This window comes from Oncorhynchus masou, chromosome 15 (assembly GCF_036934945.1).
Source record: "Oncorhynchus masou masou isolate Uvic2021 chromosome 15, UVic_Omas_1.1, whole genome shotgun sequence".
In the NCBI taxonomy this organism is placed as follows: Eukaryota; Metazoa; Chordata; class Actinopteri; order Salmoniformes; family Salmonidae; genus Oncorhynchus; species Oncorhynchus masou.
In genome coordinates this window covers 67,038,536-67,062,159 of record NC_088226.1, presented here as the reverse complement: position 1 = coordinate 67,062,159, position 23,624 = coordinate 67,038,536, and the positions used below count along the sequence as shown (strand labels likewise).

The window sequence follows — 23,624 nt, the reverse complement described above, 5'->3', positions numbered from 1 at the left end:
GACAGGCAGAGGGAAACAGAGAGACAGACAGGCAGAGGGACAGGCAGACAGAGGGAAACAGAGAGACAGGAAGACTGGTAGACAGACAGACAGGCAGAGGGAAACAGAGAGACAGGCAGACTGGTAGACAGACAGGCAGGCAGAGTGAAACAGAGAGACAGACAGGCAGAGGGAAACAGAGAGACAGGCAGACTGGTAGAAAGAAACACAGGCAGGCAGGCAGACAGGTGTACATATTCTTACAACACTTGTTGGTTTCGTAATGAATATGGAACACACACAGACGTGTACACACACATTCACTCACATAGAAAGGGGATACCTGGTCAGTTTTACAACTGAATGCCTTCAACTGAAATGTGTCTTTCACATTTAACCCTCTGAATCAGAGTTGCTGGGGGCTGCCATAATCAACATCCACGTCGTAGTACACCAATGGTCACTAACACAGCAGTACTGTATTGTACTACACCAATGGTCACCAACACAGCAGTACTGTATTGTAGTACACCAATGGTCACCAACACAGCAGTACTGTATTGTAGTACACCAGTGGTCACCAACACAGCAGTACTGTATTGTAGTTTACCAGTGGTTACTAACACAGCAGTACTGTATTGTACTACACCAATGGTCACCAACACAGCAGTACTGTATTGTAGTACACCAGTGGTCACTAACACAGCAGTACTGTATTGTACTACACCAATGGTCACCAACACAGCAGTACTGTATTGTAGTACACCAGTGGTCACCAACACAGCAGTACTGTATTGTACTACACCAGTGGTCACCAACACAGCAGTACTGTATTGTAGTACACCAGTGGTCACCAACACAGCCGTACTGTATTGTACTACACCAGTGGTCACCAACACAGCAGTACTGTATTGTAGTACACCAGTGGTCACCAACACAGCAGTACTGTATTGTAGTACACCAGTGGTCACCAACACAGCCGTACTGTATTGTACTACACCAGTGGTCACCAACACAGCAGTACTGTATTGTAGTACACCAGTGGTCACCAACACAGCAGTACTGTATTGTAGTACACCAGTGGTGACCAATCAAGATCACTTTCTGATTCAAAATGGAGGCTGAGATCTACCGGTCAGAATTATTTTGAAACATGACTTAAATATGTAAGCATGTGCAACATGAACCTATTAAAAACAGTTCTGTGATATTATAATAATAATCATATAGTTTTGTATTACTTGTGAGGCACATCTGAGTGAAATAATTAGTGAAATACAGTGAAATAATTAGTTTTATTTTATTGGGCTGATGGTGCCTGCATCGGAGGGTCTGTCTCTCGCCATCGGACGGTCCCTCTCCCCCCTCCTCCGACACTGAGGGGGGGCACTGAGGGGAGGCACTGAGGGGGGAGACTGCCTTCTAGCTAATGGCGAAACTCAATTCACACCACATTATTTCTGCCTCATGCACAAATTCATGTTGTTCCTTCTATGACCAGAGAAAGTGAAATATTCCTTTATATATATATATATATAAAATAACAAAGCCTGTCAACACGCTTTGCTATTTATTCATTGAAGCTGCTGTGCCGGTTTCAGTGTGAGTGGAGAAGCGCATTTCATGTCGTACAAAGTGTTGAACACAAAGTGTTAAACATAAACTCATAAAAACATCAGCTCTTTTGTTGTATTCGCTGACAGTCTCTCTCTAGTCATGGTTTTAGACGTTTTGAAATGTCACTGTATCGAGGAAGCTGCAGACACGGTGATCTGAGCCTTCTGATAGGACAGTGGGAAGCTGCAGACACGGTGATCTGAGCAATCTGATAGGACAGTGGGAAGCTGCAGACACGGTGATCTGAGCCTTCTGATTGGACAGTGGGAAGCTGCAGACACGGTGATCTGAGCCTTCTGATAGGACAGTGGGAAGCTGCAGACACGGTGATCTGAGCAATCTGATAGGACAGTGGGAAGCTGCAGACACGGTGATCTGAGCAATCTGATAGGACAGTGGGAAGCTGCAGACACGGTGATCTGATCAATCTGATAGGACAGTGGGAAGCTGCAGACACGGTGATCTGAGCAATCTGATAGGACAGTGGGAAGCTGCAGACACGGTGATCTGAGCCTTCTGATTGGACAGTGGGAAGCTGCAGACACGGTGATCTGATCAATCTGATAGGACAGTGGGAAGCTGCAGACACGGTGATCTGAGCAATCTGATAGGACAGTGGGAAGCTGCAGACACGGTGATCTGAGCAATCTGATTGGACAGTGGGAAGCTGCAGACACGGTGACCTGATCAATCTGATAGGACAGTGGGAAGCTGCAGACACGGTGATCTGAGCAATCTGATAGGACAGTGGGAAGCTGCAGACACGGTGACCTGAGCCTTCTGATAGGACAGTGGGAAGCTGCAGACACGGTGATCTGAGCAATCTGATAGGACAGTGGGAAGCTGCAGACACGGTGATCTGATCAATCTGATAGGACAGTGGGAAGCTGCAGACACGGTGATCTGAGCCTTCTGATAGGACAGTGGGAAGCTGCAGACACGGTGATCTGAGCAATCTGATAGGACAGTGGGAAGCTGCAGACACGGTGATCTGAGCAATCTGATAGGACAGTGGGAAGCTGGAGACACGGTGACCTGAGCAATCTGATTGGACAGTGGGAAGCTGCAGACACGGTGATCTGAGCAATCTGATAGGACAGTGGGAAGCTGCAGACACGGTGACCTGAGCAATCTAATAGGACAGTGGGAAGCTGCAGACACGGTGATCTGATCAATCTGATAGGACAGTGGGAAGCTGCAGACACGGTGATCTGAGCCTTCTGATTGGACAGTGGGAAGCTGCAGACACGGTGATCTGAGCAATCTGATAGGACAGTGGGAAGCTGCAGACACGGTGATCTGAGCAATCTGATAGGACAGTGGGAAGCTGCAGACACGGTGATCTGAGCCATCTGATTGGACAGTGGGAAGCTGCAGACACGGTGATCTGAGCAATCTGATAGGACAGTGGTAGGCCTGTTGGTTCACCTGATTTGCTCTTCGGGCACTCCGAGTACGCAGAGTTTGTACCGTCAGACACATGAAATGGTTCACAATGGGAACACTTCACCTACCCGGCACACAGGACAGCTGAAACAAGTGCACCTACTGCCAACGACACAGAAAAAAGTAGGAATGCAAGGCTTTATCTTTGTTTTGTTTTTTCGATGGACTATGAATGCCTTACAGATCGACCAGTCGATCGCCATCGACCGTTTGGGGACCACTGTACTACACCGTATAACACATTAGTCACAACATATTTACACAGCAGCCACATACTGTTAGTCATGAAGACTATTGGTTTGATGAGGGGAACCTGTATTTATTATGACCATATTACTACAGATCAGTGATCTGGACTCTGATATTATTACAGATCAGTGATCTGGACTCTGATATTATTACAGATCAGTGACCTGGACTCTGATATTATTACAGATCAGTGACCTGGACTCTGATATTATTACAGATCAGTGATCTGGACTCTGATATTATTGCAGATCAGTGATCTGGACTCTGATATTATTACAGATCAGTGATCTGGACTCTGATATTATTACAGATCAGTGATCTGGACTCTGATATTATTACAGATCAGTGATCTGGACTCTGATATTATTACAGATCAGTGATCTGGACTCTGATATTATTACAGATCAGTGATCTGGACTCTGATATTTATACAGATCAGTGATCTGGACTCTGATATTATTACAGATCAGTGATCTGGACTCTGATATTATTACAGATCAGTGATCTGGACTCTGATATTATTACAGATCAGTGATCTGGACTCTGATATTATTACAGATCAGTGATCTGGACTCTGATATTATTACAGATCAGTGATCTGGACTCTGATATTATTACAGATCAGTGATCTGGACTCTGATATTATTACAGATCAGTGATCTGGACTCTGATATTATTACAGATCGGTGATCTGGACTCTGATATTATTACAGATCAGTGATCTGGACTCTGATATTATTACAGATCAGTGACCTGGACTCTGATATTATTACAGATTAGTGACCTGGACTCGGAGGACTGTCAGAAGGACACCTTGGTGGACGTGGTCTTCAAGAAAGCTCTGAAGGAGTTCCGCCTCAACATCTTCAACTCCTACTCCACCGCCCTGGCTGTGAGTACCACTATGGCCATGGCGTATTGTCGGTTTATATGGTTACGGTTCACACTAGGGGTTCTATTCCCACTTGGGTGCTGGCCACTCTAATGACAACCGTCAGTGACCACACAAGGCTTTTTCCTCAGACAGTGGCTGAGCCTATTGTAGCACATAAATCAATGTTTGTCGTCTGGCCTCCTTTCTACTTCCATGTCCTTCCTCATCTCTGTCTTTACATACTACTTTACATAGTAATAGTGTAATCATTATCTCTGTCTTTACATACTACTTTACATAGTAATACTGTAATCATTATCTCCCATACTACTTTACATAGTAATACTGTAATCATTATCTCTGTCTTCCATACTACTTTACATAGTAATACTGTAATCATTATCTCTGTCTTCCATACTACTTTACATAGTAATACTGTAATCAATTGCATGTCCCTGCATGTCCCTCTCTCCTCCTTCTCCCCCTATCCCTCTCTCCTCCTCCTCCCCTGTCCCTCTCCTCCTCCTCTCCCTATCCCCTCTCCCCCTCCTCCTCCTCCCCCCTGTCCCCTCTCCTCCTCCTCCCCTGTCCCTCCCCCTCTCCTCCTCCTCTCCCTATCCCTCTCTCCTCCTCCCCCTCTCCCTATCCCTCCCCTCTCCTCCTCCTCCCCTGTCCCTCTCTCCTCCTCCTCTCCCTATCCCTCTCTCCTCCTCCTCCCCTGTCCCTCCCCTCTCTCCCCTCCTCCTCTCCCTATCCCTCTCCCTCCCTCCTCCTCCCTCTCCCTATCCCTCTCCCTCCCCTGTCCCTCCTCCTCCTCCCCTGTCCCTCCTCTCCTCCTCTCCCTATCCCTCTCTCCCCTCCCTCCTCTCCCTATCCCTCTCTCCTCCTCCTCCCCTGTCCCTCTCTCCTCCTCCTCTCCCTATCCCTCTCTCCTCCTCCTCTCCCTATCCCTCTCTCCTCCTCCTCTCCCTATCCCTCTCTCCTCCTCCTCCCCTATCCCTCTCTCCTCCTCCTCCCCTGTCCCTCTCTCCTCCTCCTCCTCCCTATCCCTCTCTCCTCCTCCTCCCCTGTCCCTCTCTCCTCCTCCTCCCCTGTCCCTCTCTCCTCCTCCTCTCCCTATCCCTCTCTCCTCCTCCTCCCCTGTCCCTCTCTCCTTCTTCTCCCCCTGTCCCTCTCCTCCAAGATGGATGACGGTAAGAGTATCCGCTATAAGGACCTGTACGCCCTGTTTGAACACATCCTGGAGAAGAGCATGCGGCTGGAACAGAGGGACTGGAGCGAGTCGCCCGTCAAGGTCTGGGTCAACACCTTCAAGGTCTTCCTGGATGAGTTCATGACCGAGTACAAGCCCATGGACGGCACCATCATCAAGGTAGTGTGGGTTCTTATATGTGTACGGGTGGAAGGGTTTGGGTGTGTGTGTGTGTGTGTGTGTGTGTGTGTGTGTGTAGGGGTGGAATGGTTTGGGCTGGGTGTGTGTGTGGGTGGAAAGGTTTGGGGTGTGTGGAAGGGTTTGGGCTGTCTGTGTGTGTGTGGGTGGGTGGGTGTGTGTAGGGGTGGAAGGTTTTGGGCTGTGTGTGTGTGTGTGTGTGTGTGTGTGTGTGTGTGTGTGTGTGTGTGTGTGTGTGTGTGTGTGTGTGTGTGTGTGTGTGTGTGTGTGTGTGTGTGTGTGTGTGTGTGTGTGTGTGTGTGTGTGTGTGTGTGTGTGTGTGTGGTTTATTTAGCTTGTACTTTTTTCAAAAATCCCTTAACAGTCGTATGGCATGTTGGACGTATGGGTGTGGTGAGTGGCTGGATGGATGGATAAATCTGTCCGTCTGCCTCCTGTTCTCTCACTGATCTGTCTCCTGTTCTCTCACTGATCTGTCTCCTGTTCTCTCACTGATCTGTCTCCTGTTCTCTCACTGATCTGTCTCCTGTTCTCTCACTGATCTGTCTCCTGTTCTCTCACTGATCTGTCTCCTGTTCTCTCACTGATCTGTCTCCTGTTCTCTCACTGATCTGTCTCCTGTTCTCTCACTGATCTGTCTCCTGTTCTCTCACTGATCTGTCTCCTGTTCTCTCACTGATCTGTCTCCTGTTCTCTCACTGATCTGTCTCCTGTTCTCTCACTGATCTGCCTCCTGTTCTCTCACTGATCTGCCTCCTGTTCTCTCACTGGTCTGTCTCCTGTTCTCTCACTGATCTGCCTCCTGTTCTCTCACTGATCTGCCTCCTGTTCTCTCACTGATCTGTCTCCTGTTCTCTCACTGGTCTGTCTCCTGTTCTCTCACTGATCTGTCTCCTGTTCTCTCACTGATCTGTCTCCTGTTCTCTCACTGATCTGTCTCCTGTTCTCTCACTGATCTGTCCGTCTGCCTCCTGTTCTCTCACTGATCTGTCCGTCTGCCTCCTGTTCTCTCACTGATCTGTCCGTCTGCCTCCTGTTCTCTCACTGATCTGTCTCCTGTTCTCTCACTGATCTGTCTCCTGTTCTCTCACTGATCTGTCCGTCTGTCTCCTGTTCTCTCACTGATCTGTCTCCTGTTCTCTCACTGATCTGTCTCCTGTTCTCTCACTGATCTGTCTCCTGTTCTCTCACTGATCTGTCTCCTGTTCTCTCACTGATCTGTCTCCTGTTCTCTCACTGATCTGTCTCCTGTTCTCTCACTGATCTGCCTCCTGTTCTCTCACTGATCTGTCCGTCTGCCTCCTGTTCTCTCACTGATCTGTCTCCTGTTCTCTCACTGATCTGTCTCCTGTTCTCTCACTGATCTGTCTCCTGTTCTCTCACTGATCTGTCTCCTGTTCTCTCACTGATCTGTCCGTCTGCCTCCTGTTCTCTCACTGATCTGTCCGTCTGCCTCCTGTTCTCTCACTGATCTGTCCGTCTGTCTGCTGTTCTCTCAGGCCTCCAAACCAGAACGTAAGAAGAGGAGGAAAAAGGAACCTGACATTGTGAGTCCTCCATCTTTCTTTGACTGGGTATTCTATACTATATCTCTACACTAAGTTTCTAATGTGATGTTTGGCTGTATCTTTATGGCAAACTGAGCTGAGCCCCTCTATCGCCCTCTGCAGGTTGAGGAGCACAACGGCCACATCTTCAAGTCCACCCAGTACAGCATCCCCACCTACTGCGAGTACTGCTCCTCTCTTATCTGGATGATGGACAGGGCCTGCGTCTGCAAACGTGAGCACACACACACACACACACACACACACACACACACACACACACACACACACACACACACTGTGCTTGCTGCCTCTTAAATGGCACTGCATCTCAGTGCAAGAGGTGTCACTACATTCCCTGGTTCGATTCCAGGCTCCGGACGTGATTGGGAGTCCCATAGGGCGGCGCACAATTGGCTCAGCATCATCTGGGTTTGGCCGGGGTAGGCCGTCATTGTAAATTAGAATTTGTTCTTAACCAACTTGCCTAGTTAAATAAAAGTTAAATATATATATTTACTTAAATAAAAATAATTTAAAAAATGGTGTTCCAGCTCTTGTCATAAATCTTCTATATTGTTATGTCCTCCATACTTGAACTATGCATTCCATTCCTCCATACTCTAACTATGCATTCCATTCCTCCATACTCTAACTATGCATTCCATTCCTCCATACTCTAACTATGTTCCATTCCTCCATACTCTAACTATGCATTCCATTCCTCCATACTCTAACTATGCATTCCATTCCTCCATACTCTAACTATGCATTCCATTCCTCCATACTCTAACTATGCATTCCATTCCTCCATACTCTAACTATGCATTCCATTCCTCCATACTCTAACTATGCATTCCATTCCTCCATGCTCTAACTATGCATTCCATTCCTCCATACTCTAACTATGCATTCCATTCCTCCATGCTCTAACTATGCATTCCATTCCTCCATACTCTAACTATGCATTCCATTCCTCCATACTCTAACTATGCATTCCATTCCTCCATACTCTAACTATGCATTACATTCCTCCATGCTCTAACTATGCATTCCATTCCTCCATACTTTCTCTAAGTATTGATTCCAAACAGACCCTTCTTCCATATTTAGTGCACTATTCTTGACCAAGAGGTTGGACACTGAACAATGTTGGAACGTTGTTGGAATGTTGCAGAAAGGTTAGGGTATACAGGTTGTTGGTTGTTGACTGACCAGGGGTTGGACATGGAACGTTTTCAGAACGTTGTAAGGTTAGCAGATGGTTCTGTCTCTGTTGTGTCCTCTACTGCAGTGTGTCGGTACGCCTGCCATAGAAAGTGCTGCTCCAGGATGACCACCAAATGTAGCAAAAAGGTAAGAGACTATTTTATAGTGTGCAAGTGTACATTACTGACAATGGAAAGGAGGGATAAGGATAACGATCAACAAACCATGTCATTCTTCCCAATGATGTAAAGAGGAGACTATTCGCTCGATGGCTTTTTCTTACATTCCTAATAACGGATGTTGGAGTGTTTACATATGCAAATGCCCATTAAATGTTTTACACCACAATTTTTCTCTCTCTCTGTTCCTCCATGTTATATATTGGTCTGTCTGTGCTTCTCACTTCCGTCCGTACATGTGTGTCCGTCCTTCCATCCGCGTTTGTGTTTTTCCCTATCAGTACGACCTGGAGCTGTCGTCCAGGCAGTTTGGCGTGGAGGTGTCTCGCCTGACCAGCGAGGAGAGGACCGTGCCCCTGGTGGTGGAGAAGCTCATCAACTACATCGAGATGCACGGCCTCTACACGGAGGGCATCTTCAGGAAGTCTGGCTCCACCAATAAGATCAAAGAGCTGCGGCAGGGGCTGGACACAGGTATGATTGGCAGGGTACTACACCAGTTAAAGTAGACCAGGGAGGGATGGCAGAGATATGGTCAAAGGACTGTCTATACCAGGGATGGCCCTCAGATCAGTCCCTCCCCCCTGGTGTCTCAACTTCCTGTTGAAGATTAGAATACTAGAATACATAAGGTGCAATTTCGAAATGTCAATGAATGTCAGCTGACATTTTTTTATATTGGTAATTTAGTCAAGCTTGGTAATTTAGTGTAGTTTGGTAATTTAGTCTAGATTGGTAATTTAGTCTAGTTTGGTAATTTAGTCCAGTTTGGTAATTTAGTCTAGCTTGGTAATTTAATCTATTTTGGTAATTTCGTGTAGTTTGGTAATTTAGTCAAGTTTGGTAATTTAGTCTAGCTTGGTAATTTAGTCTAGCTTGGTAATTTAGTCTAGCTTGGTCATTTTGTCTAGCTTGGTCATTTTGTCTAGCTTGGTCATTTTGTCTAGCTTGGTCATTTTGTCTAGATTGATAATTTTGTCTAGCTTGGTAATTTTGTCTAGATTGATAATTTAGTCGAGTTTGGTCATTTAGTCTAGCTTGGTCATTTAGTCTAGATTGGTAATTTAGTCTAGCTTGGTCATTTAGTCTAGATTGGTTATTTAGTCTAGATTGATCATTTAGTCTAGGTTGGTCATTTAGTCTAGATTGGTCATTTAGTCTAGCTTGGTCATTTTGTCTAGCTTGGTAATTTAGTCTAGATTGGTCATTTTGTCTAGATTGATAATTTAGTCTAGCTTGGTCATTTAGTCTAGATTGGTCATTTAGTCTAGCTTGGTCATTTAGTCTAGCTTGGTCATTTAGTCTAGATTGGTAATTTAGTCTAGCTTGGTAATTTAGTCTAGCTTGGTAATTTAGTCTAGCTTGGTAATTTAGTCTAGCTTGGTAATTTAGTGTAGTTTGGTAATTTAGTCTAGCTTGGTAATTTAGTCAAGCTTGGTAATTTAGTCTAGCTTGGTCATTTTGTCTAGCTTGGTCATTTTGTCTAGATTGATAATTTAGTCTAGCTTGGTCATTTAGTCTAGATTGGTTATTTAGTCTAGCTTGGTCATTTAGTCTAGCTTGGTCATTTTGTCTAGCTTGGTCATTTTGTCTAGATTGATAATTTAGTCTAGCTTGGTCATTTAGTCTAGATTGGTTATTTAGTCTAGCTTGGTCATTTAGTCTAGATTGGTTATTTAGTCTAGCTTGGTCATTTAGTCTAGATTGGTAATTTAGTCGAGTTTGGTAATTTAGTCTAGTTTGGTAATTTAGTCTAGTGGCCAGCTATCTATCTTGTAGTAACCAGTGGGTCTCCCATTGCTTTTGTTAGTTCCTCTCACTCAGATATCATATAAAAAAAACTGCAGACATTTGGGTCTCTGCTCCATGGCTTTTTTATGACGGTTTTGGAGCCATGGCTTCTTCCTTGCTGAGCGGCCTTTCAGGTTATGCCGATATAGGACTTGTTTTATACAGTGGACATAGATACTTTTGTACCTGTTTCCTCCAGCATCTTCACAAGGTCCTTTGCTGTTGTTCTGGGATTGATTTGCACTTTTCGCACCAAAGTACGTTCATCTCTAGGACACAACTCGTCTCCTTCCTGAGCGGTATGATGGCATGGTCCCATATTGTTTATACTTGCGTACTATTGTTTGTACAGATGAACGTGGTACCTTCAGGCATTTGGAAATTGCTCCCAAGGATGAATCAAAATTTGGCTGATTTCTTTTGATTTTCCCATGATGTCAAGCAAAGAGGCACTGGGTTTGAAAGTAGGCCTTGAAATACATCCACAGGTACACCTCCAATTGACTCAAAATATGTAAATTAGTCTATCAGAAGCTTCAAAGGACATGACATTGTTTTCTGAAATGTTCCAAGCTGTTTAAAGGCACATTCAACTTTGTGTATGTAAACTTCTGACCCACTAGAATTGAGATACAGTGAATTATGAGTGAAATAATCTGTCTGTAAACAATTGGAAAAATGACTTGTGTCATGCACAAAGAGAATGTCCTAGCAGACTTGTCAAAACTATAGTTTGTTAACAAGAAATTTGTGGAGTGGTTGAAAAACAAGTTTTAATGATTCCAACTTAAGTGTATGTAAACTTTCGACTTCAACGGTATATACAGGGGACCTGTACAGTGTCAATGGGCACCGGTTAGTCGAGGTAATTGAGGTATGTCCAAACTTTTGACTGGTACTGTATATATATATATATATACATACATATATACATACATACATACATACATACATACATACATACATACATACATACATACATACATACATACATACATACATACATACATACATACATACATACATACATACATACATACATACATACAGTACCAGTCAAAAGTTTGGACATACCTCAATTACCTCGACTAACCGGTGCCCATATATATATATACATAAACTCAGCAAAAAAAGAAAGGTCCCTTTTTCAGGACCCTGTCTTTCAAAGATAATTCATAAAAATCCAAATAACTTCACAGATCTTCATTGTAAAGGGTATAAACACTGTTCCCATGCTTGTTCAATGAACCATGGGGTGGAAGGGTTTGAACTCGCAACCTTCCGGTTACTAGTCCAACGCTCTAACCACTGTTAGAGCGTTGGACTAGTAACCGGAAGGTTAGTTCAAACCCCGAGCTGACAAGGTACAAATCTGTCGTTCTGCCCCTGAACAGGCAGTTAACCCACTGTTCCCAGGCCGTCATTGAAAATAAGAATTTGTTCTTAACTGACTTGCCTGGTTAAATAAAGGTAAAATAAATTTTAAAAAACATAAACAATTAACGAACATGCACCTGTGGAACGGTCGTTAAGACAGCTTACAGATGGTAGGCAATTAAGGTCACAGTTATGAAAACTTAGGACACTAAAGAGGCATTTCTACTGACTCTGAAAAACACACAAAAAAATGCCCAGGGTCCCTGCTCATCTGCATGAACATGCCTTAGGCATACAGGACAATTGCAGTGTCCGTACTGTGAGACGCCTAAGACAGCGCTACAGGGAGTACGGATGAATGGCTGATCATCCTCGCAGTGGCAGACCACGTGTAACAACACCTGCACAGGATCGGTACATCTGAACATCACACCTGCGGGATAGGTACAGGATGGTAACAACATTTAACATTACATTTAAGTCATTTAGCAGACGCTCTTATCCAGAGCGACTTACAAATTGGTGAATTCACCTTTGACATCCAGTGGAACAGCCACTTTACAATAGTGCATCTAAATCATTAAGGGGGGGTGGTGAAGGATTACTTATCCTATCCTAGGTATTCCTTGAAGAGGTGGGGTTTCAGGTGTCTCCGGAAGGTGGTGATTGACTCGGCTGTCCTGGCGTCGTGAGGGAGTTTGTTCCACCATTGGGGGCCAGAGCAGCGAACAGTTTTGACTGGGCTGAGCGGGAACTGTACTTCCTCAATGGTAGGGAGCGAGCAGGCCAGAGGTGGATGAACGCAGTGCCCTTGCTTGGGTGTAGGGCCTGATCAGAGCCTGGAGGTACTGCGGTGTTCGTTCCCCTCACAGCTCCGTAGGCAAGCACCATGGTCTTGTAGCGGATGCGAGCTTCAACTGGAAGCCAGTGGAGAGAGCGGAGGAGCGGGGTGACGTGAGAGAACTTGGGAAGGTTGAACACCAGACGGGCTGCGGCGTTCTGGATGAGTTGTAGGGGTTTAATGGCACAGGCAGGGAGCCCAGCCAGCAGCGAGTTGCAGTAATCCAGACGGGAGATGACAAGTGCCTGGATTAGGACCTGCGCCGCTTCCTGTGTGAGGCAGGGTCGTACTCTGCGGATGTTGTAGAGCATGAACCTACAGGAACGGGCCACCGCCATGATGTTGGTTGAGAACGACAGGGTGTTGTCCAGGATCACGCCAAGGTTCTTAGCGCTCTGGGAGGAGGACACAATGGAGTTGTCAACCGTGATGGCGAGATCATGGAACGGGCAGTCCTTCCCCGGGAGGAAGAGCAGCTCCGTCTTGCCGAGGTTCAGCTTGAGGTGGTGATCCGTCATCCACACTGATATGTCTGCCAGACATGCAGAGAAAGGTCGCCACCTGGTCATCAGAAGGGGGAAAGGAGAAGATTAATTGTGTGTCGTCTGCATAGCAATGATAGGAGAGACCATGTGAGGTTATGACAGAGCCAAGTGACTTGGTGTATAGCGAGAATAGGAGAGGGCCTAGAACAGAGCCCTGGGGGACACCAGTGGTGAGAGCGCGTGGCGAGTAAGACAGATTCTCGCCACGCCACCTGGTAGGAGCGACCTGTCAGGTAGGACGCAATCCAAGCGTGGGCCGCGCCGGAGATGCCCAACTCGGAGAGGGTGGAGAGGAGGATCTGATGGTTCACAGTATCGAAGGCAGCCGATAGGTCTAGAAGGATGAGAGCAGAGGAGAGAGAGTTAGCTTTAGCAGTGCGGAGCGCCTCCGTGATGCAGAGAAGAGCAGTCTCAGTTGAATGACTACTCTTGAAACCTGACTGATTTGGATCAAGAAGGTCATTCTGAGAGAGATAGCGGGAGAGCTAAGGACGGCACGTTCAAGAGTTTTGGAGAAAAAGAAAGAAGGGATACTGGTCTGTAGTTGTTGACATCGGAGGGATCGAGTGTAGGTTTCTTCAGAAGGGGTGCAACTCTCGCTCTCTTGAAGACGGAAGGGACGTAGCCAGCGGTCAGGGATGAGTTGATGAGCGAGGTGAGGTAAGGGAGAAGGTCCCCGGAAATGGTCTGGAGGAGAGAGGAGGGGATAGGGTCAGCGGGCAGGTTGTTGGGCGGCCGGCCGTCACAAGAAGCGAGATTTCAACAACAACTGCTCGAGTTACACCAGGAATGCACAATCCCTCCATCAGTGTTCAGACTGTCCGCAATAGGCTGAGAGAGGCTGGACTGGGGGCTTGTATGCCTGTTGTAAGGCAGGTCCTCACCAGACATCAGCGGCAACAACGTCATCCTATGGGCAGAAACCCTCCATCGCTGGACCAGATAGGACTGGCAAAAAGTGCTCTTCACTGACGAGTCACGGTTTTGTCTCACCAGGGGTGATGGTCGGATTCGTGTTTATCGTAAAAGGAATGAGCGTTCCACCGAGGCCTGTACACTGGAGCGGGATCCATTTGGAGGTGGAGGATCTGTCATGGTCTGGGGCCGTGTGTCACAGCATCATCGGACTGAGCTTGTTATCATTGCAGGCAATCTCAACGCTGTGCGTTACAGAGAAGACATCCTCGTCCCTCATGCGGTACCCTTCCTCCAGGCTCATCATGACATGACCCTCCAGCATGACAATGCCACCAGCCATACTGCTCGTACTGTGTGTGATTTCCTGCAAGACAGGAATGTCAGTGTTCTGCCATGGCCAGCGAAGAGCCAGATCTCAATCCCATTGAGCACATCTGGGACCTGTTGCATCGGAGGGTGAGGGTGAGGGCTAAGGCCATTCCCCCCTGAAATGTCCAGGAACTTGCAGGTGCCTTGGTGGAAGAGTGGGAAAACATTTCACAGCAATAACTGGCAAATCTGATGCAGTCCATGAAGAGGAGATGCACTGCAGTACTTAATGCAGCTGGTGGCCTCCCTCAATACTTTTGATTTGGACCCCCCCTTTATTCAGGGACACATTATTCCATTTCTGTTAGTCACATGTCTGTGGAACTTGTTCAGTTCATATCTCAGTTGTTGAATCTTGTTATGTTCATACAAACATTTACACAAGTTAAGTTTGCTGAAAATAAATGCAATTGACAGTGAGAGGACATTTATTTGCTGAGTTTATATATACTAATGGAATATCTACATAGGCGTACAGAGGCCCATTATCAGCAACCATCACTCCTGTGTTCCAATGGAACGTTGTGTTAGCTAATCCAAGTTTATCATTTTAAAAGGCTTATTGGTCATTAGAAAACCGTTTTGCAATTATGTTAGCACAGTTGAAAACTGTTGTTCTGATTTAAAGAGGCAATAACACTGGCTTTCTTTAGACTAGTGGAGTATCTGGAGCATCAGCATTTGTGGGTTCGATTACAGGCTCAAAATGACCAGAAACAAAGAACTTTCTTCTGAAACTCGTTAGTCTATTCTTGTTTTTGTGAGAAATTGCCATGAAACTGAAGATCTCGTACAACCCTGTGTCCTACTCCCTTCGCAGAACAGCGCAAACTGGCTCTAACCAGAATATAAAGAGCAGTGGGAGGCCCGGTGCACAACTGAGCAAGAGGAGAGTAGAATATAGAGCTGCCAGGCCTCATCTGGCAGCTTCATGAAATAGTCCCCGCAAAACACCAGTCTCGACTTCAACAGTGAAGAAGCGACTCCGGAATGCTGGCCTTCTAGGCAGAATTCATCTGTCCAGTGTCTGTGTTCTTTTGCCCATCACAAACTTTTCTTTTTATTGGCCAGTCTGAGATATGGCTTTTTCTTTTAGATTCGTTGTTGGACATATGACTGTAAAAGAACCAGGAAATCAGCTCAATGGGGTTTTAATTTAGTAAGGAAATATGTTCACAAGTATACCCACTCATAAATAGAATGGCAAATGTGATCATATCCCAATGTAATTCATGTTTGAAATTATTCTATTTATTTCAAATACTATATCTGTTTGGGACTTGCGGTCAATTTGCAGTCTACAAATTATTTACAACTATGTTCTGGCCCCACCTCTGATTGGTTTAGATAATGTCAGGGTACCTGCTCTATAGGGTTTCTGATTGGTTTAGATAATGTCAGGGTACCTGCTCTATAGGGTTTCTGATTGGTTTAGATAATGTCAGGGTACCTGCTCTATAGGGTTTCTGATTGGTTTAGATAATGTGAGGAGACAGGTGGCAAGGACCGTGTTGAAACTGCATTCCCTAGCATGGATACAGACTGTTGACACAGGCTGAAATAGTAGTGTCAACCCTCCGTACAAAACAAGATGCCATGACACCATTTGTACGGTATTCACACTACCGGATCGTAAGCACTGTGTCAGTTGTAATGTTCAATCTAACTGTAGTATTCCCTCTCCTACTCTCTTCCTGCTCTACTCTCTTCCTGTCATACTCTCTTCCTGCTCTACTCTCTTCCTGTCCTACTCTCTTACTGTCCTATTCTCTTCCTGTCCTACTCTCTTCCTGTCATACTCTATTATTGTCCTGCTCTCTTCCTGTCCTGCTCTCTTCCTGTCCTACTCTCTTACTGTCCTACTCTCTTCCTGTCCTGCTCTCTTCCTGTCCTACTCTCTTCCTGCTCTATTCTCTTCCTGTCATACTCTCTTCCTGCTCTACTCTCTTCCTGTCCTACTCTCTTCCTGTCATACTCTCTTCCCGCTCTACCCCCTCCTGTCCTACTCTCTTCCTGTCCTACTCTCTTCTTGTCCTGCTCTCTTCCTGTCCTGCTCTCTTCCTGTCCTACTCTCTTCCTGCTCTACTCTCTTCCTGTCCTACTCTCTTCCTGTTCTACTCTCTTCCTCTCCTACTCTCTTCCTCTTCTACTCTCTTCCTGCTCTACTCTCTTCCTGTCCTACTCTCTTCCTCTCCTACTCTCTTCCTCTTCTACTCTCTTCCTCTTCTACTCTCTTCCTGTCCTACTCTCTTCCTCTCCTACTCTCTTCCTCTTCTACTCTCTTCCTGCTCTACTCTCTTCCTCTCCTACTCTCTTCCTGTCCGACTCTCTTCCTGTCCTACTTAAGATGTGAGCAGCATGAACCTGGACGACTACAACATCCACGTCATCGCCGGCGTGCTCAAACAATGGCTCCGTGACCTGCCCAACCCTCTGATGACCTTTGAACTGTACGAGGAGTTCCTCCGGGCAATGGGTAAGAGCTGGGGTCATAAGTATGCACCTTGTTGTTCTGTTACAATGTTACTATGTAGTAATGGCTAAATGTGGCTTATAGATGTGGTTTATAGATGATTTTGACTGAATCAAGGTATATATATATATATACAGTGCCTTGCGAAATTATTCGGCCCCCTTGAACTTTGCAACCTTTTGCCACATTTCAGGCTTGAAACATAAAGATATAAAACTGTATTTTTTTGTGAAGAATCAACAAGTGGGACACAATCATGAAGTGGAACTACATTTATTGGATATTTCAAACTTTTTTAACAAATCAAAAACTGAAAAATTGGGCGTGCAAAATTATTCAGCCCCCTTAAGTTAATACTTTGTAGCGCCACCTTTTGCTGCGATTACAGCTGTAAGTCGCTTGGGGTATGTCTCTATCAGTTTTGCACATCGAGAGACTGAAATTTTTTCCCATTCCTCCTTGCAAAACAGCTCGAGCTCAGTGAGGTTGAATGGAGAGCATTTGTGAACAGCAGTTTTCAGTTCTTTCCACAGATTCTCGATTGGATTCAGGTCTGGACTTTGACTTGGCCATTCTAAGACCTGGATATGTTTATTTTTGAACCATTCCATTGTAGATTTTGCTTTATGTTTTGGATCATTGTCTTGTTGGAAGACAAATCTCCGTCCCAGTCTCAGGTCTTTTGAAGACTCCATCAGGTTTTCTTCCAGAATGGTCCTGTATTTGACTCCATCCATCTTCCCATCAATTTTAACCATCTTCCCTGTCCCTGCTGTAGAAAAGCAGGCCCAAACCATGATGCTGCCACCACCATGTTTGACAGTGGGGATGGTGTGGTCAGGGTGATGAGCTGTGTTGCTTTTACGCCAAACATAACGTTTTGCATTGTTGCCAAAAAGTTCAATTTTGGTTTCATCTGACCAGAGCACCTTCTTCCACATGTTTGGTGTGTCTCCCAGGTGGCTTGTGGCAAACTTTAAACAACACTTTTTATGGATATCTTTAAGAAATGGCGTTCTTCTTGTCACTCTTCCATAAAGGCCAGATTTGTGCAATATACGACTGATTGTTGTCCTATGGACAGAGTCTCCCACCTTAGCTGTAGATCTCTGCAGTTCATCCAGAGTGATCATGGGCTTCTTGGCTGCATCTCTGATCAGTCTTCTCCTTGTATGAGCTGAAAGTTTAGAGGGACGGCCAGGTCTTGGTAGATTTGCAGTGGTCTGATACTCCTTCCATTTCAATAGTATCGCTTGCACAGTGCTCCTTGGGATTTTTAAAGCTTGGGAAATCTTTTTGTATCCAAATCCGGCTTTAAACTTCTTCACAACAGTATCTCGGACCTGCCTGGTGTGTTCCTTGTTCTTCATGATGCTCTCTGTGCTTTTAACAGACCTCTGAGACTATCACAGTGCAGGTGCATTTGATTACACACAGGTGGATTGTATTTATCATCATTAGTCATTTAGGTCAACATTGGATCATTCAGAGATCCTCACTGAACTTCTGGAGAGAGTTTGCTGCACTGAAAGTAAAGGGGCTGAATAATTTTGCACGGCCAATTTTTCAGTTTTTGATTTGTTAAAAAAGTTTGAAATATCCAATAAATGTCGCTCCACTTCATGATTGTGTCCCACTTGTTGTTGATTCTTCACAAAAAAAAATACAGTTTTATATCTTTATGTTTGAAGCCTGAAATGTGGCAAAAGGTTGCAAAGTTCAAGGGGGCCGAATACTTTCGCAAGGCACTGCAAGGCACTGTATATATATATATATATATACACACACACAGTACCAGTCAAAAGTTTGGACAAACCTACTCATTCAAGTTTTTTACTACTTTCTACATTGTAGAATAATAGTGAAGACATCAAAACTATGAAATAACACATATGGAATCACGTAGTAACCCAAAAAAGTGTTAAACAAATCCCAATATATTTTATATTTGAGATTCATCAAAGTAGCCACCCTTTGCCTTGATGACAGCTTTGTACACCCTTGGCATTCTCTCAACCAGCTTCATGAGGTAGTCACCTGGAATGCATTTCAATTAACAGGTGTGCTTTGTTAAAAGTTAATTTGTGGAATTTCTTTCCTTCTTAATGCATTTGAGCCAATCAGTTGTATTGTGAGGTAAGATAAGGGTGGTATACAGACATGATTGTCAATCAATGCGGAAAATTTCAAGAACTTTGACGTTTCTTCAAGTGCAGTCGCAAAAACCATCAAGCTCTATGATGAAACCTCTCATGAGGACCGCCACAGGAAAGGAAGACCCAGAGTTACCTCTGCTGCAGAGGTTAAGTTCATTAGAGTTAACTGCACCTTAGATTGCAGCCCAAATAAATGCTTCACAGAGTTCAAGTAACAGACACATCTCAACATCAACTGTTCAGAGAAGACTACGGGAATCAGGCCTTCGTGGTCAAATTGCTGCACAGAAACTACTACTAAAGGACACCAATAAGAAGAAGAGACTTGCTTGGGCCAAGAAACACGAGCAATGGAAATTAGACCAGTGGAAATCTGTCCCTGGGTCTTATGAGTCCAAATTTGAGATTTTGGGTTACAACCGCTGTCTTTGTGAGACGCAGAGTTTGTGAACGGATGATCTCCGCATGTGTGGTTCCCACCGTAAAGCATGGAGGAGGAGGTGTTATGGTGTGGGGGTGCTTTTCTGGTGACACTGTCAGTGATTTATTTAGAATTCAAGGCACATTTAACCAGCATGGCTACCACAGCATTCTGTAGCGAAACGCCTTCCCATCTGGTTTGCTCGTAGTGGGACTATCATTTGTAATCAACAGGACAATGACCCAAAACACACCTCCAGGCTGTGTAAGGGCTACTTGACCAAGGAGAGTGACGGAGTGCTGCATCAGATGACCTGGCCTCCACAATCACCCGACCTCAACCCATTTGAGATGGTTTGGGATGAGTTGGACTGCAGAGTGAATGAAAAGTGAATGAAAAGCAGCCAACAAGTGCTCAGCGTATGTGGGAGCTCCTTCAAGACTGTTGGAAAAGCATTCCTTATGAAGCTGGTTGAGAGAATGCCAAGAGTGAGCAAAGCTGTCATCAAGGCAAAGGGTGGCTACTTTGAAGAAACTAAGATATAAAATATATTTTGATTTGTTTAACTTTTTTTTGGTTACTACATGATTCCATATGTGTTATTTCATAGTTTTGATGTCTTAACTATTATTATACAATGTAGAAAATAGCAAAAACAAATAAAAACCCTTGAATGAGGAGGTGTGTCCAAACTTTTGACTAGTAGTCTGTACTGTCCCTACTCATTTGTGATTGTGGAGGCCTAGTCATCTGATGCATCACTCCATTTCGCTACATCCGCAATAAAATCTGCTAAATATGTGTATGTGACCAATCAAATTTGAATTGATTTGTTCAGACCGCTTAACTTTTTTGTTACAGCCTTATTCTACCATGTATCAAATAAATAACAATTCCTCATCAATCTACACACAATACCCCAAAAGGACAAAGCGAAAACAGTTTTATTTTTTATTTAAGCAAACGTATTAAAAACAATACTTTCCAAATGCACTGTATAAATCTATATATATATAATATATTATAAAGATATAATGTCTGTGTCCCCATAGGAGTGAAGCAGGAAATAAAAGCAGGAAGTAAAAGCAGGAAGTAATTGTATTTCTTTGGGGGGGGGTGTCCCCCATGCAGGCCAGCCAGACCAGAAGGAGGTCATCCGAGGGGTGTACTCTGTGATCGACCTGCTCAGCAGAACCCACCTGAGTACCCTGGAGCGTCTCATCTTCCACCTGGTCAGGTGAGTGGGTCCCATAGGAAACAGGATGTCCTCTCACTGGCTGCGTCCCAATTCTCCACCCTTCTCCCAAAGTGTGCACAAACTCCCTCCAGTCAATGATACACCAATGATTCTAAATGACGGGCAGTGTGGGAGAAGGGTGGAGGGAAGTTGGCATCCACTGCATACCAGTTTTTTTTGCGACCCCCTCTGACGTGTGTGTGTGTGTGTGTGTGTGTGTGTGTGTGTGTGTGTGTGTGTGTGTGTGTGTGTGTGTGTGTGTGTGTGTGTGTGTGTGTGTGTGGTCTTCCAGGATCGCCCTTCAGGAAGACACCAACCGTATGTCGGCCAATGCCCTAGCCATCGTGTTCGCCCCCTGCATCCTCCGCTGCCCCGACACCATCGACCCCCTGCAGAGTGTCCAGGACATCGGCAAGACCACTGCGTAAGTCTCCCTCACGGTGCTTCTCACACAGGGCTCGTCATTCCCGGTTCTGGAAGGCAGAACTCCAGGACCAGAGTCATAGTAAACAACCTCTGTCTGTCTATCTGTCTCTCTATTGCGACAGCTGTAGACACAGCCAACTTCTCTGCTGTGGTTGTTGTTGCTATCAGTGTTAAGGTCAAGGTTATTTCTTGCCCCTACAGATCTGATCGATGCCGCTCTGCCCTACTACCACTGAGCCTGGATACAGGGACTGTTCCTCAAACTCAACATTAATGGCCTTACAGTAGAGTGGGCTATCCCCGAAGTTGAGTCCCTCAGGTTAGGTTACTTTATACCAGCCACTCGGGTCCCCGATATCTGGTCCCCGATAGGTTAATTCACCGGATGCAAAACAAGATCCTAAATGAATCCAGTCTCTTTCAGAAACCTAGAGTAAAACGTCATGCACTTGTATGACTCTTTGATGACACAGGGTTTCAGAACAATAAACTCTATCAACAGTTTTATTTGACATATTTAATAACAAAATCCATCTGCAACTCTATCAACAGTTTTATTTTACATATTTAATAAGACACCGATCCATCTGCAACTCTATCAACAGTTTTATTTTACAGTTTTATTTCAATAACAAACGGTCCATCTGCAACTCTATCAACAGTTTTATTTGACATATTTAATAACAAACGATCCATCTGCAACTCTATCAACAGTTTTATTTGACATATTTAATAACAAACGATCCATCTGCAACTCTATCAACAGTTTTATTTTACATATTTAATAACAAACGATCCATCTGCAACTCTATCAACAGTTTTATTTTACATATTTAATAACAAACGATCCATCTGCAACTCTATCAACAGTTTTTTTGTCTCCCCCCTCAGACGTTGTCTAAAAACACACGTCTATCAAATCAAATTGTATTTGTCACAGGCGCCGAATACAACAACGCGTGTACCTTTTCCGTGAAAATGCTTACTTACAAGCCCTTAACCAACAATGCAGTTCAAGAAAGAGTTACGAAAATAAATAATACAAAAGTAACCCAATATAATAACATAACTGTTTTAACTAACGAGGCTATGTACAGGGGGTACCGGTACCGAGTCAATGTGCGGGGGTACATGTTAGTCAATGTAATTTGTACATGTCGGTAGGGTTAGGATAGGATAAATAATCCTTCTCACCCCCTTAATGATTTAGATGCACTATTTAAAGTGGCTGTTCCACTGGATGTCAGAAGGTGAATTCACCAATTTGTAAGTCGCTCTGGATAAGGCGTCTGCTAAATGACTTAAATGTAATTTGTAATGTAAATGGTTAAAGTGACTATGCATAGATAATATGGAGGAAGGGGTGTCAGTGTAAATAGTCCGGTGGCCATTTGATTCATTGTTCAGCAGTCTTATGGCTTGGGGTTAGACGCTGTTAAGGAGCATTTTGGTCCTAGACTTGGCACTACGGTACCGCTTGCCGTGCGGTAACAGAGAGAACAGTCTTTGACTTGGGTGCCTGGAGTCTTTGATAATTTTTTGGGCCTTCCTCTGACACCGCCTGGTGTAGAGGTCCTGGATGGCGGGCAGCTTAGCCCCAGTGATGTACTGGGCCGTACGCACTACCATCTGTAGTGCCTTGCGGTCAGATGCCGAGCTGTTGTACCACGCAGTAATTGAACTCTCGATGATGCAGCTGTATAACCTTTTGAGGATTTGGGGACCCATGCCAAGTCTTTTCAGTCTCCTGAGGGAGAAAAGGTTTTGTCGTGCCCTCTTCACAACTGTCTTGGTGAGTTTGGATCATGTTAGTTCATTGGTGATGTGGAAACCAAGGAACTTGAAACTCTCGACCCGCTCCACTACAGCCCGTTGATGTTAATTGCGGCCTGTTTGGTCCGCCTTTCCTGTAGTCCATGATCAGCTCCTTTGTCTTGCTCACATGGAGGGAGAGATTGTTGTCCTGGCACCACACTACCAGGTCTCAGACCTCCTCCCTATAGGCTGTCTCATCGTTGTCAATGATCCGGCCTACCACTGTTGTGTCGTGGGTGAACAGGGAGTACAGGAAGGGACTAAGCACGCACCCCAGAGGGGCCCCAGTGTTGAGGATCAGCGTGGCAGATGTGTTGTTACCTACCCTTACCACCTGGGGGTGACCCGTCAGGAAGTCCAGGATCCAGTTGCAGAGGTTGGTGTTTAGTCCCAGGGTCCTTAGTTTAGTGATGTGCTTTGTGGGCAATATGGTGTTGAACGCTGAGCTCTAGTCATTGAACAGCATTCTCACAAAGGTGTTCCCATCTTCCAGGTGGGCAAGGGCAGTGTGGAGTGCGATTGAGATTGTGTCGTCTGTGGATCTGTTGGGGCGGTATGTGAATTGGAGTGGGTCTAGGGTGTCCGGGAGGATGGTGTTGATGTGAGCCGTGACCAGCCTTTCAAAGCACTTCATGGTTACCGACATGAGTGCTACGGAGCAGTAGTCATTTAGGCAGGTTACAATCACGTCCTTGGGCACAGGGACTATGGTGGTCTACTTGAAACATGTTGGTATTACAGACTCAGTCAGGGAGATGTTGAAAA

At 45.1% G+C, this 23,624-nt stretch overlaps 1 pseudogene; it reads left to right on the top strand.

Moving 5' to 3' along the window:
• LOC135556710 (unconventional myosin-IXAa-like) overlaps window positions 1-23,624 on the top strand; it is a 217,419-nt pseudogene that overhangs the window by 170,081 nt on the left and 23,714 nt on the right.